The sequence below is a fragment of the Silurus aristotelis genome (assembly GCF_946808225.1).
Source record: "Silurus aristotelis genome assembly, chromosome: 29".
NCBI lineage: Eukaryota > Metazoa > Chordata > Actinopteri > Siluriformes > Siluridae > Silurus > Silurus aristotelis.
In genome coordinates, this window is record NC_139602.1 from 8,975,193 (window position 1) to 8,989,729 (window position 14,537).

The 14,537-nt window shown below is 36.7% G+C and overlaps 1 long non-coding RNA gene across 1 annotated transcript; it reads right to left on the reverse strand.

The window, feature by feature from the left end:
- Positions 1 to 3,938: 3,938 nt before the first annotated feature.
- On the reverse strand, positions 3,939 to 5,101 carry LOC310722882. The gene is made up of 2 exons (XR_014532528.1): positions 4,329 to 5,101; positions 3,939 to 4,034 (listed from the first exon to the last, which is right to left on the reverse strand). It is a non-coding gene; the product is annotated as an uncharacterized lncRNA (long non-coding RNA).
- Between the last annotated feature and the right edge of the window lie 9,436 nt (positions 5,102 to 14,537).

Consider the following 14,537-nt stretch of genomic DNA (forward strand, 5'->3'; position numbering starts at 1 on the left):
CTGTTTCTTCCTTTCTTTCTCTTTTTTTACTTATTTATGTGCGTCTTCCTTTCTTTATTTAATTCTTTCTTTTTTGTCTTTCTTTCTTTCTTTCTTTCTTTCTTTCTTTCTTTCTTTCTTTCTTTCTTTCTTTCTTTCTTTCTTTCTTTCTTTCGTTTTGTCTTGCTTCATTTCTTTACTTTTTTCTGTCTTTCTTTCTTTCTTTCTCTTTTTTTACTTATTTATGTGCGTCTTCCTTTCTTTCTTTAATTCTTTCTTTTTTGTCTTTCTTTCTTTCTTTCTTTCTTTCTTTCTTTCTTCCTTTCTTTCTTTCTTTCTTTCTTTCTTTCTTTCTTTCTTTCTTTCGTTTTGTCTTTCTTTCTTTCTTTCTTTCTTTCTTTCTTTCTTTCTTTCTTTCTTTCTTTCTTTCTTTCTTTCTTTACTTTTTCCTGTGTTTCTTTCTTCCTTTCTTCCTTTCTTTCTTTCTTTCTTTCTTTCTTTCTTTCTTTCTTTCTTTCTTTCTTTCTTTCTGGATTGTTTTCTTTCTTCCTATATTTCTGTGTTTCTTTCTTCCTTTTTTCTCTTTCTTTACTTTTTTGTGTTTCTTTCTGTTTCTTCCTTTCTTTCTCTTTTTTTACTTATTTATGTGCGTCTTCCTTTCTTTCTTTAATTCTTTCTTTTTTGTCTTTCTTTCTTTCTTTCTTTCTTTCTTTCTTTCTTTCTTCCTTTCTTTCTTTCTTTCTTTCTTTCTTTCTTTCTTTCTTTCTTTCTTTCTTTCTTTCTTTCTTTCGTTTTGTCTTTCTTCATTTCTTTACTTTTTTCTGTCTTTCTTTCTTTCTCTTTTTTTATTTATTTATGTGCGTCTTCCTTTCTTTCTTTAATTCTTTCTTTTTTGTCTTTCTTTCTTTCTTTCTTTCTTCCTTTCTTTCTTTCTTTCTTTCTTTCTTTCTTTCTTTCTTTCTTTCTTTCGTTTTGTCTTTCTTCATTTCTTTACTTTTTTCTGTCTTTCTTTCTTTCTTTTTTCTTTAATTCTTTCTTTCTGATTTTTTTTCCTCTTAATTTATTTATTTATTTGTTTGTTTGTTTGTTTGTTTATTGTTAAACACACCAGATCCATTTTTCATTCTAGAACTTTGAAGACTCATTTAGCTGGATTTTATTGTTGATTTAACATGATCCAGGCTCATTCGTTCTTATACTGGAGTTTCTCCATCCTTCTCAGGAGCAGTCTTATTTCACACACTCAGAATTAGATCATGGCTTTATTAGCAGAGTAAAAACAGTAAGCCATCATCTCTCCATTTTTATGAGAGAAACCTGTTCCCTGAAGTTGCAATACTGTACAGATGTTTAATATCATTATCAGGACGTCACTATAAGAATCTGTTCTCGGCTTTTTAACTCTCTTGACATTACTTCATAGATATGCATCAAAATAAATTTTTTAAAAATAAATAATATTAAAAATAATAACAATTTCACCGAAAGATGTCCTTGCAGAGACACGATGACTTTGTTGTAGTGTGTTCTCTGTAAAACAGTCGCTCGTTTCAGTAGACTTCTGCTTTGTTGTCAGGCTGCTATTGAAACACCTCCATAAGCAGCGAGTCTTAGGCACAATGCGCCGTCAAACCTAACCAGCAAATTAATCATTCATTTCTCAGGCTTCTAAATAGCATAGCAGCAGCATATGAACGAGCCAATCAGGCTGAGGTTGCCAGTGTTCTAAGAATATATCAAAGCCAATATGTGAGGAAGCTTTCAATCACCATCCTGGCAATGTAAATGTTTAGACAGCATTCTGCCATCGTAAGGTGACTTTGTTGATGAAGGAGAAGCCTAAATATTAATAGGAAATGAATTTTGATGTGAAGCTCAAGGAGGACATGTGTTTGGATTTCGTCCCTGATTTATAATTGTGATTTTCTTAGTTTTATTTAGAAATATTCAACAGATTTTTTTTTTTTCTGCTAAAATATTGCAAGGCTGATTTACTTTTATTTCATTTCGTTACCTAAATGTGATCAATGAAGAAAAAAATCAAATGGTGTTTTCCAGCTGAAATCTCAAATATTACAAATAAAAGTATTTAATGCACAGTAGCACTAAATACCAGAGTACCAGAACCTAATACCAAAAATATATTTATTTATAAAAATACAAATAAATATAATTTTCCTAGTTCCCTTCTAACAGCCCATCATGTTTTCATTTTGTGTTGCTGTTAAATCCAAAAAAACAAACAAACCTGACAATAAATGCTGTATGGCCTCTAAGCGTTTGTTAGGGTGCACAAACTTTTGCACTCGGCTCTACCTAAGTCTTATTATCCTATTAACCAAAATTACAGCTGAAGGCAAAGACATGCTCTCATTTGCACTGCGATTGTCAGTGGTACAGTAGGAATAAGGTGTGTTTCTGTAGGCCTGAATTACAGCAGCGGGCACATCATCATCACCTCGGCTGATTATTTCATAATAACACACAAGTGGGAAACTGCAGGTTCGGGGAAAAAAGTGTGTTTATTAGGTTTTACACCGAGAAATGCAGCTTTCTGGAGGCAGCGCAAAATTCTTTCAGAGGCAAACAGGAAGTGATTACGGTGCAGAGAAAATCACTTTGGAGCCATCTTTCTTTCTTTCTTTCTTTCTTTCTTTCTTTTTCTCTTTCATTTTTTTTTTTCTTCCTTTTTTAGTTTTTCCTGTGTTTGTTTTTTACTTACTTTCTTTCTCTTTCTTTCTTTCTTTTTTTCTATTTCTTTCTTTCTTTCTTTCTTTCTTTCTTTCTTTCTTTCTTTCTTTCTTTCTTTCTTTCTTTCTTTCTTTCTTTCTCAACCTCTTGTGCTCCAGAACATCTGATCACATGCACATTATCAACTTGTGCTGTTAATATCATGAACAGCAGCTACGCTAATTCCTCTCCACTGCTTTTCTTTCTCTCCCAATCCCGAGGCTTCCTGAGGTTTGGCCAGCTCCAGTCACGTCCCTCCTCATAAAGATTATGGACCTTTAAAGAAGAAGATGGCGAACTCCTTCTTTGACTTTTTCTGTGTTTCTTTCTTTCTTCCTTTCTTTTCATTACTTTGCTTTTTTTTTTTTTTTCTTTCTTTCTTTCTTTCTTTCTCTTTCTTTAATGGAGAAAGAGCTGTGTGTGTGTGTGTGTGTGTGTGTGTGTGTGTGTGTGTGTGTGTGTGTGTGTGTGTGTGTGTGTGTGTGTGTGTGTGTGTGTGTGTGTGTGTGAGGGGGGTGTTGATGACTTCCCTGAGAAACCATAAACTTAAAGAGGTGCTCAGTAAGAATAATAGAAAACAGAAAAATGTCCTTCAACTTGTCCATCAAAGCACGAAGGCTGTTATTTATTGACTTTTTTCACTAAATATTTTAGAGGCTGAATTGTACAGTGGCCACCTGACATTTCACAGAATCGATCAGCCTTCGGGTTCGGTCGATAATCAATCGCTACGGCAACGGTTCACACAGAGGGACATCTGAAAAAGTCAAATGAAAAGGTGCCAGTGGGTTTTGTTTGGGGTTTTTTTCTGAGCAGGAGTTACTGAATACTGACGGACAGAGCTGCAGGGTCACATCCTGCATGAGGCAGAGCAGAAATGTGGTGTACAGAATCACAGCAAAATCAACTCCGAGAGCAACAGAAAAGCCTCAAAGCAAAGAAATCTTTAACATCGTGCATTTTTATACTTCATCTGTGATACATGGTGTAATGTTTGAAAAAAAAAAACTCATTAGGGCTCATTAGGGTTGTTCAAAAAGCATACAGAGCTTATAGTCAGGTGTCCACAAACTTTATTACATATATATTTTTATATGTAATTATGTTTTAGAGTTGATATATTTTCTTTCTTTCTTTCTTTCTTTCTTTCTTTCTTTCTTTCTTTCTTTCTTTCTTTCTTTACTTTTTTCTGTGCTTGTTTCTTACTTACTTTCTTTCTTTACTCTTTCTTTCTTTCTTTCTTTCTTTCTTTCTTTCTTTCTTTCTTTCTTTCTTTCTTTCTTTCTTTCCTACTTTCTTTCTTGCTTTCTTTCTTTCTTTCTTTACTTTTTCCTGTGTTTGTTTCTTACTTACTTTCTTTCTTTGTCTTTCTTTCTTTACTCTTTCTTTCTTTCTTTCTTTCTTTCTTTCTTTCTTTCTTTCTTTCTTTCTTTCTTTCTTTCTTTCTTTCTTTCTTTTTTTCTTTCTTTCTTTACTTTTTCCTGTGCTTGTTTCTTACTTACTTTTTTTCTTTCCTTCTTTCTTTCTTTCTTTCTTTCTTTCTTTCTTTCTTTCTTTCTTTCTTTCTTTCTTTCTCTCTTTTATTTCTTTACTTTTTCCTGTGCTTGTTTCTTACTTACTTTATTTATTTATTCTTTCTTTCTTTCTTTCTTTCTTTCTTTCTTTCTTTCTTTCTTTCTTTCTTTCTTTCTTTCTTTCTTTCTTTCTTTCTTTACCTTTTCCTGTGTTTGTTTCTTACTTACTTTCTTTCTTTACTTCTTTCTTTCTTTCTTTCTTTCTTTCTTTCTTTCTTTCTTTCTTTCTTTCTTTCTTTCTTTCTTCCATATTTTTATTTTATATGTAATTATGTTTTAGAGTTGATATATTTAGTGAGAATATGTTTTTCCTTTTTTTGATGTACTTATCACACGTCATCATTGATTAAGTTGGATCATTGGTGAAACATTGCATACAGTATCTCCTTCATTCCACTTTCCATAACCATTTTATTCATTGTATAAAACCCCTTTTCTGTGTACTGTTTATTAATATTTAAATTATTCATTCATCTATCATTATTTCTTCATATCTATCATGTATCATACCCCTACCAACTTGTATATATTTTACACTGCTAGCATCGCACTTCTGATTAGATGATAACTGTATTTCATTGCCTTGTACTGTAACATGTGCAATGACAAAGAATGGCAATAACCTTGAATCTAATCTCATTTTTTATGACGAATCCGATTGAACAATTAAAAAAACAACAACAAATACACTGTGCCATATAACAACCCTACAGTATATAACTCTGTAGTCACTTTCTCCACTTTCTCCCTGCTGCTATTGCTGATGCTCAAACATTATTGTCATCGATTTCTAAAGCATGGTAGTGTTTATCAACTTCCAAGGTTGTCCTTGCCTACTGAAACTGCATACAGCGCACAGTTGTGAAGGATATTTTATGATATTACAAGCCATCTCCACTGCATGTTTATATTTCCATGTTTCTCTAGTTGTGTAAGTATTCACAGCGCTTTACTTTTTCCACATTTTTACAGCAAAATTCTTTTTTTTTTTGAATTCTACAAACAAAACATAATAATAATGACCACATAAAAGAAACATTTATAAAAAATAAATAAATAAATAAACCCAAGAAAATCATGTATATAAGCATTCACAGCAGTTATAGCCATAACACTCAAAATTGAGCTGAGTTGCAGGTCCAATACCATCCCTACAGTGAAGCATGGTGGTGGCAGCCTCATGCTGTGAGGATGTTTTTCAGCAGCAGGAACTGGAAGACTAGTCAAGATCGAGGAAAAGATGAACAGAGACATCCTGTAGACCTCAGACTGGGGTGACTGTTCATCAACCAACAGGACAACGATCTTAAGCACACAGCCAAGATAACAAAGGAGTGGCTATGAGACGACTCTGTGAATGTCCTTGAGTGGCCCAGCCAGAGCCCAGACTTGAACCCGATTGAACATCTCTGGCTGTACACTGACACTCCCCATCCAGCCTAATTAAGATGAGAGGTTCTGCAAAGAAGAATGGGAGAAACTGACCAAAAAGTTATTTCAGTATTTAAGTATTGAGCAAAGGCTGTGAATACTAATGTAGACGTTTATTTTTATTGTGTATTGTATGTAGAATCTTGTGGAAAATAATGACTTTAATCCATATTGGAATAAAACCGTAACAAAACAAAATGTGCAAAAAGTGAAGTGCTGTGAATACTTTTGCTGGATGTACTGTATATATATATATATATATATATATATATATTGTGTGTGTGTGTGTGTGTGTGTGTGTGTGTGTGTGTGTGTGTGTGTGTGTGTGTGTGTGTGTGTGTCTCTAAGGAGTCATTTTTGCCTGGATGTGGCTAAAATGGTTGCAGAGAAAAATGGAAAACTTCAGAACGAGGTGGCCCTGGGTTGATTACAGATAATTAAATCTTGGCTTCTTTTGCCGTAGTGGCTCCTTCTCTGCTGTTACTCATGTGCAGCATCATAAAACTGATCATGAAGATTTATTTGTATAAAGCGCTGGCCAGAACTATGTGCCTGCTCAAATGTGGCCCTTGGTTGCTGCAAAAAAAAAAAAAAGCTCATTCATCATGCTCATAATTTCTACACGGCTCCTACAGTGAGAAGTTCCTCTCTGATAATAGAGCGTTTGAAGCGAAGCTTAACATGTAGGAATAACATGTTAATTGTTCAGATTTTTGGATACGTTACATCTTACAGATGTTTTCTTGAAGTGTAGTAAAAATCTAATAAAACAGAGGAAAAAAGAGTTTGTTGGATTGTATTTGTTCACCACATTATCCAAAACTTTATATAAATAAAGGCACACTTTTTCAATTCAACACCACGTCTTATGTTACTTTTCAGTACATTTTTGTGCGCGTCGTACTCAGATGCATTTCAGCTTCCTCTAGAAACCTACAAATCCAAGATACAAGCCTAAAAGTTTTAGTTTACATGTACATTCAAGACTTTAATTATAGAAGTTGATGTGTTGGAAGCAGGAAAAATGGGCAAGAGAAAGGATCTTAAAGTCTATTAGAAACACTGACTTAGATTTTAATATATTTCTGTATATGAATATGTATACATTTATTCCCAATAGTCCGTTCTCTTCATTTCATAGTGTTTATCTTTGGCTGCTAATGTTTTACATTGGAGTTTCTATCCAATCAGATTTCAGACGTCGCATCAAATAAAGCCGTAGAGCGTGGGCTTTTGTTGGATTCAAATCTATATTGCTTGAAGCTGTTGCTGTAACCAATCAGATTGCAATTTGGCCACTTCAAGACCCATCTGAATATGTCAGCATTTTCACGTCCATTGATTGTATGGTCAAAGAGCACACAATCAGACTCGCAACCTGCATCTGTAGCAAACTGCACAAGCTCAAATATAATATATGCATGTAAATCTAATAGCTTTTTTTTCATTCCACAATGGCTGACAGAGGAGAAGAAATTGATTTGGTAACATATACTCTTACAAGGACTAGACGGATTTTTCAAGAGAAGCTGGACATCGTGAGGAAAGGTTGGTCAAAACAGTTGCTAAGCTTTTTCATTAACCCTTTAAACGTTTGCATTTTCTTCTCTGTAGGATTTGCATAAAAACACAGAATTGGCCTTCATTTCAAATCCACAGAAAATTATACAGAAAAAAATGCACAGGAAACCCAGGGTCATATTTGGGTATGAGTCATGTTGAATTGTGTTCATTAGGTTTCTTGCTTTAGTTATATTGGATGAAGAATGCTGAGGATGGAGCCACCAGGAAGGAGGAAAAGAAGAAGGCCAAAGAGGAGGTTTATGGATGTTGTGAGGGAAAACATGCAGGAAGTTGTGTTTTAAAAAAGGCAGATGTAGAGGACAGGGCGGTATGGAGACGGATGATCCGCTGTGGCGCCCCCTAATGGGAGCAGCCGTAAGGGTTTCTTGCTTTAGTAATGGCATTCAGTCTCACTGTATAACGTCACATCAACATGATGTTATGAGGTGGATTGTTTTAGGTAGGAAACCACTGAAGGCCTGGGTGTGAAATGCACAACATGCTACTGGGTATGCCTACAGAAAGTGATCTTTGGAAGGTGAACCGGCGACAGGATCATTGGCGCTAAATCCTCATTGATGCGCATGAGGAATTCCTAGCTTGTTTGGTCCGATTCCATGGAAGAGCTTCTATAGCACAAATTGCTGAAAAAGTTAATGCTGGCTTTGAACATACAGTGCATCACAACTAGCTTTATTTAGAGATGTGTAGCTGCAGTGGTCAGAGAGCCCGTGATGACCAATGTACACCACTGAAAGCACCAACAATGGGCACCCAAAAGCATTATAAAAAAAAAAAAGGAGAGCTTGTGAAGGCAGAGTGATGGTCTTGGCAGCATTCTAATGGAAAACTTTGGAAATCATGGGGATGTTACTTCAGCTTTATTACTTCCCTAAACATTGTTTAAGTCCAGGATACACCCAGTGGTGGACAAAGTTAACAATTCATGTAGATGAGTTAAAGTAGAGATCCACTTGGTAAAACATGACTCCAGTAAAAGTGTCCCTTTAAACTTTCACTGGAGTAAAATACCAAAGTATTTGACTTCAAATGTACCCAATCATCCAAAGTACTATATTTTATTATGGCTATAATGTCCTATTATAGCCATAATAATATATTACTCGCTCTCTCTCTCTCTCTCTCTCTCTCTCTCTCTCTCTCTCTCTCTCTCTCTCTCTCTCTCTCTCTCTCTTTCTCTCTCTCAGACTCATACAGACTCTTCTGTGTGAAACTTTACTCACTACATTATTAATAAAAGTTTTTATTCACTCATAAATAAAAAGGAACAACTGATTCCACAAAATGTAGTAAAAAGTGAGATATTTTACTTTGAAATGTGGTGAACTTTAAGTAGAAAGTTTCCCCAAATGAAAATACTTCATTAAAGTACAAATACGTGAAAAAGCTACTTATGTACAAGAACGAATTACCTTACAACGAATTCCTGTCCACCACTGGTTACACCCCTGCATAGTGTTCTGCAATGGCTTCCGGCACATTCCACTGCAACAAATTGCTCAGGATATATTTTTAAAGCAAAGGCATTCAATGGAACCTTCATTAGACTCTATGTGCAATGTATGAAGATGTATCTAGAGGACATTTTAATGGTCTTCATCGCTTCCTTTCTGGGAGAAATCTGTGTGAAATCCCTTATGACCAACACTGCCCAGACGGCAATGAAAAATTCCAATCAGCGAGAAGTCATCTGTTCCCTAGAGGTCAAGTGTCATGGTAAGTTTCCCAGATTCGAGACAGCTATGTGAAACTAATCAATTCCACACACAGACACACTGAATCAGCCTTGATTTCATCCGGAGTTCATGCGCAAGGGTGTAAACGTCCACGTCACTGCTTCTGCACGCTTCAGCCGCTTTCTTCAGGGAAACGGGACCCGGAGTGGCAGATAGAGAGCGCTAATGAATGGCTTAGAAACCCCTACAGGACACGGGTGCCAGGCAACAGACGTGGTCAACGGCGGCGGATTACGTCGCTGATTGGCATCGATTTATACAGAGGCCATGGCGCTTCTATTTTTATCCCGAACCAAACCCCTAACCCCCTGTTCTGCTTTATATCTGATTATCCACACATGCACATCGCAGGGCTTTCTCTTTCCTCCCTTCCACAAAAGTGTTACTTAGCTGTAGGTGCAGGATCTGATGAAGTAGGACAAGGTGAACCTAAGGTGATCTTTGAAAGCAGGAGAACAATTTGTACAGAGAGAGAATGCACTCGTATTCAACTTCATTCTTCCTCAAGCTTCTTCATCTTCATCTTAGTAGTAGTAGCAGTAAAAAGCTTACACAGCTTGAGCATCCTCAGAACGTTCCAGAAGGTACTTTTGTACGAGGTGGTATCAAAATGTTTTGACACTAATGGTGCTAAATGTTGTTATTATGACCACGAGCTTTACCACATCCAAAATTCCATCATGGACGCCACGTTTGCAAAACGCAAATGCGAAATTCTGCCACAGAGACATTTAACATGACATACGTCTGACATACGCCGATGCTGCAATTAGTCCTTCGAGGTGTTTTTCAAGTGGCGTGTGGGCTTCAAGAGTGAAAGAACATCGCTGGAAATCTATGAGGGATCAGGAAGACCTTAAACGAGCTCAACTCACAAAAATGTCGAAATCATCTGGCAACTTGTGCATGATGATCGTCGGAGAAAACAATCCACACGACCTCACTTCCACACCCACCCTCCTCACCAGATTTGCCTCCAGCAGATTTTCCCCTCTTCCAGAAAGATGAAGATCCGGTTCAAAGTTTGCCGTTTTACACCAATGATCCGGCGTGAATCGCAGAAGGTGCTTGACACGCTTCAGAAAGAAGACTTTCAGGACACATTCCAGAAGTGTCAGGAAAGCTAGGGGGCGCTGTACTGCTGTGCATATATCACTAATTTGAAGGTGATAGTGTGTAAACATAGATAAATGAAGTACTTTCTTGTAAACAGAGCGAGTCTCCAAACTTTTTGATACCACTTCGTATGTATAACAGTTAATTTTCTGCTAGAAAACTAACATTCCGAAAGCATTCTGGATTCCAATTTTGTGAGAACAAAGAGTTTGAAATGGTGAAATATTCTGTGAGGAATTTTTATGGAAAGGGTTTCGGTCAGGACGTTTCTACTACAAGAAAGTCTTCATGAAAATTCCTGAAGGACCTGGGTGTTTATAGACACTATATATATATATATATATATATATATATATATATATATATATATATATATATATATATATATATATATATATATATATAACAAGCAAATGAAAAAAGAAGTTATGATGGTCAATATTTCATTAAATTATCATGATAATTGAAAAATCAGTGTGGTATTCACTGAAGAAAACATTATGTTGCTCGGTTCACGCCGCATCCAAACGTATAACAGCAAACCCCACAGCGTGCTCTATTACATACTAACACTACTTGTAATGTCATTATTTCAGCTTGTATTCCCACGATACCCCGAAATCCATTTTGCTCAGGACCCCATGAAACTAAACACTAACACAATCCATTCAGAGGCTTTGCCTTCATGTTTCTGAGGCTTAACCGAAGTGCCCAAAATAGAGATTCTCAATTAACGCTGAATAGATTCTGATCTGCAGCAATCTGTTAGGTTCAGGCTCGGCTCGCGTGAAGCCCGCGGGCAGAACGATGAACCAGGAAGCTGCACTGATTCTCAGTGAATCTCTGAAGTAAAATTTTCTTGAATTAGATCTGGTCGCGTGATTAGATGCAGAAAAAGATTGAAGTCTATTGAGTTTGCAGGCCCAGGGTTTGTTCAGAAAGATCAGTGCTGCCATCTAGTGGTGAGAGAGAAACCAAACGATTCATCCTAATCATGGCATGCCAAGGTTTTTTTTGGACACAGATTAAGGATTGGTCTAAATTAAAAAAGGATTTGCAACCTGTGTGTGCGTGTGTGTGTCCAAAACTTGACCCCGGGTGTCTTTGAGATTACATACTGAGCAGCAGCTGCTCATGATCCTAGATTTTAATAAAACAGAACATTAATAATATAGCCTTCAACTATATGTTAACAATAGGCTATCACACTCAACTTATTGTATAGTGTTGGTCTTGCAGCACATTTTCACTGGTTTTGGACGCATATTTGATCAGATCCTGTTGTGTACAGGAAGTTAAAACTTTGCCTGGCTTAAGGATCGCAAAAAATGACACTAAACAAAAATTAAGCACAGGAAGAAGATAAACATAGATTTTTTTTTCCTTGTCACTGTAATTCGCACACATTTCTGAAATAATCCTCCTTTTCCCATCTTATATCTGCTTTATATCCCACAATAGAAATGAATTTGTACCTCACACACACTGTGAGACACACTCACTCACACTCACTCACACTCACCAAGCATGGGGCAGCGTGTTTCCTGTCCCACTGGGTGATTATTTGACCACTTAGTGAAAAAATATAATTGTGGATTTCTAAAACTTTTAGAGAAGGTGAAAAGCTGCAAGGAACCTTTTTATAGGAATTTTGAATGCTACTACATCCAAACACTTTTTATACGATTGCGTTCCTCCAACTTTGTGGTAACCGTTTAGGAACTACATATGACTGGAAAGTTTTAGTGATCCAATACTAATGTTCATGTTGCGTTCATGTTAAATCGCAACCTCCAAACTCCAAAAACTGTTATGGAGTTGTGAGTGAAGGCTTCATAAAGGTTGTAGCTCAATCCTTATCTGCCCTGATCTATTTACATCAACAAAAAATGTGTTGAACAAATGAAATGCAAGTCTGCAAGTGAATTCGTTCAAACCGAATGGAAATAATATAGAATTGTATTAACTAAATGCACATAAAGCAGAAATACACCATCAAGCCACAATTAACCAGAGGAGGGAAGTAACGGAGTACAAATACTTCGTTACTGTACTTAAGTAGATTTTTTCGGTATCAGTACTTTACTCCACTATTTATTTTTCAGACTTTCTCTCATTACAGTTTTACACAAATATCTGTACTTTTTACTTCTTACATTTTCAAAACAGACTCGTTACTTTAGTTTTAATCCATTGATTTGGTGAAATATAATTTTTTTATTTTCACTGCGCGCCGATTTCAGCCGAACAACCGATTTTCTGTTACTGCGCGTTCAATCCACTGGTGTATAAAGTCCTGTCTCTCACTCACCACAGAAGGAAGTAAGAAGTTTGGGGTGAACGTGGATGAGACAGAGGGAGTCAGTGATGTAAACATGACTGAGAACAGACACATTCGTGATTATCATCATCTTTTCTCTGCTTGTGTTCTATATGTGGATCTTCAGCCTGGATACATTCATTAGGTAACAACATTTTTAATTAGTTTTGTATTAATATATACAGTGAGGAAAATAAGTATTTGAACACCCTGCTATTTTGCAAGTTCTCCCACTTAGAAATCATGGAGGGGTCTGAAATTGTCATCGTAGGTGCATGTCCACTGTGAGAGACATAATCTAAAAAAAAATCCAGAAATCACAATGTATGATTTTTTAACTATTTATTTGTATGATACAGCTGCAAATAAGTATTTGAACACCTGAGAAAGTCAATGTTAATATTTGGTACAGGAGCCTTTGTTTGCAATTACAGAGGTCAAACATTTCCTGTACTTTTTCACCAGGTTTGCACACACTGCAGGAGGGATTTTGGCCCACTCCTCCACACAGATCTTCTCTAGATCAGTCAGGTTTCTGGCCTGTCGCTGAGAAACACGGAGTTTGAGCTCCCTCCAAAGATTCTCTACTGGGTTTAGGTCTGGAGACTGGCTAGGCCATGCCAGAACCTTGATATGCTTCTTACAGAGCCACTCCTTGGTTATCCTGGCTGTGTGCTTCGGGTCATTGTCATGTTGGAAGACCCAGCCTCGACCCATCTTCAATGCTCTAACTGATGGAAGAAGGTTGTTCCCCAAAATCTCGCAATACATGACCCCGGTCATCCTCTCCTTAATACAGTGCCGTCACCCTGTCCCATGTGCAGAAAACACCCCCAAAGCATGATGCTACCACCCCCATGCTTCACAGTAGGGATGGTGTTCTTGGGATGGTACTCATCATTCTTCTTCCTTTGAACACGTTTAGTGGAATTATGACCCAAAAGTTCTATTTTGGTCTCATCTGACCACATGACTTTCTCTTATGACTCCTCTGGATCATCCAAATGGTCATTGGCAAACTTAAGACGTGCCTGGACATGTGCTGGTTTAAGCAGGGGAACCTTCCGTGCCATGCATGTGTATTACCAACAGTAACCTTGGAAACGGTGGTCCCAGCTCTTTTCAGGTCATTGACCAGCTCCTCCCGTGTAGTTCTGGGCTGATTTCTCACCTTCCTTAGGATCATTGAGACCCCACGAGGTGAGATCTTGCATGGAGCCCTTGTCCGAGGGGGATTGACAGTCATGTTTAGCTTCTTCTACTTTCTAATGATTGCTCCAACAGTGGACCATTTTTCACCAAGCTGCTTGGCAATTTTCCCGTAGCCCTTTCCAGCCTTGTGGAGGTGTACAATTTTGTCTCTAGTGTCTTTGGACAGCTCTTTGGTCTTGGCCATGTTAGTAGTTGGATTCTTACTGATTGTATAGGGTGGACAGGTGTCTTTATGCAGCTAACGACCTCAAACAGGTGCATCTAATTTAGGATAATAAATGTAGTGGAGGTGGACATTTTAAAGGCAGACTAACAGGTCTTTGAGGGTCAGAATTCTAGCTGATAGACAGGTGTTCAAATACTTATTTGCAGCTGTATCATACAAATAAATAGTTAAAAAATCATACATTGTGATTTCTGGATTTTTTTTTTAGATTATGTCTCTCACAGTGGACATGCACCTACGATGACAATTTCAGACCCCTCCATGATTTCTAAGTGGGAGAACTTACAAAATAGCAGGGTGTTCAAATACTTATTTTCCTCACTGTATATATATATATATATATATGGCTGTCAAAATTTTAATTATTTTAAACAGGCCCGAAATGTTTTCCTTTCTTTACTTAGATATAAAATAAATAAATTAACTCCAGATAAAAATATTTTTAATCGGTAAACTTTTGTTTTATTTCTGAGTCTCAAATCAAACTCCAAAATCCGCCATGATTCTCACAATCTACCCTCTGGGTGGTGTTTTGTGGGTTTTTCCCTTATAATGGCGACACAAACTTAAATTACTGGCTTTATTGATCGTACAGATAAAAACAATACATCATTTAAATCTGTAAAATG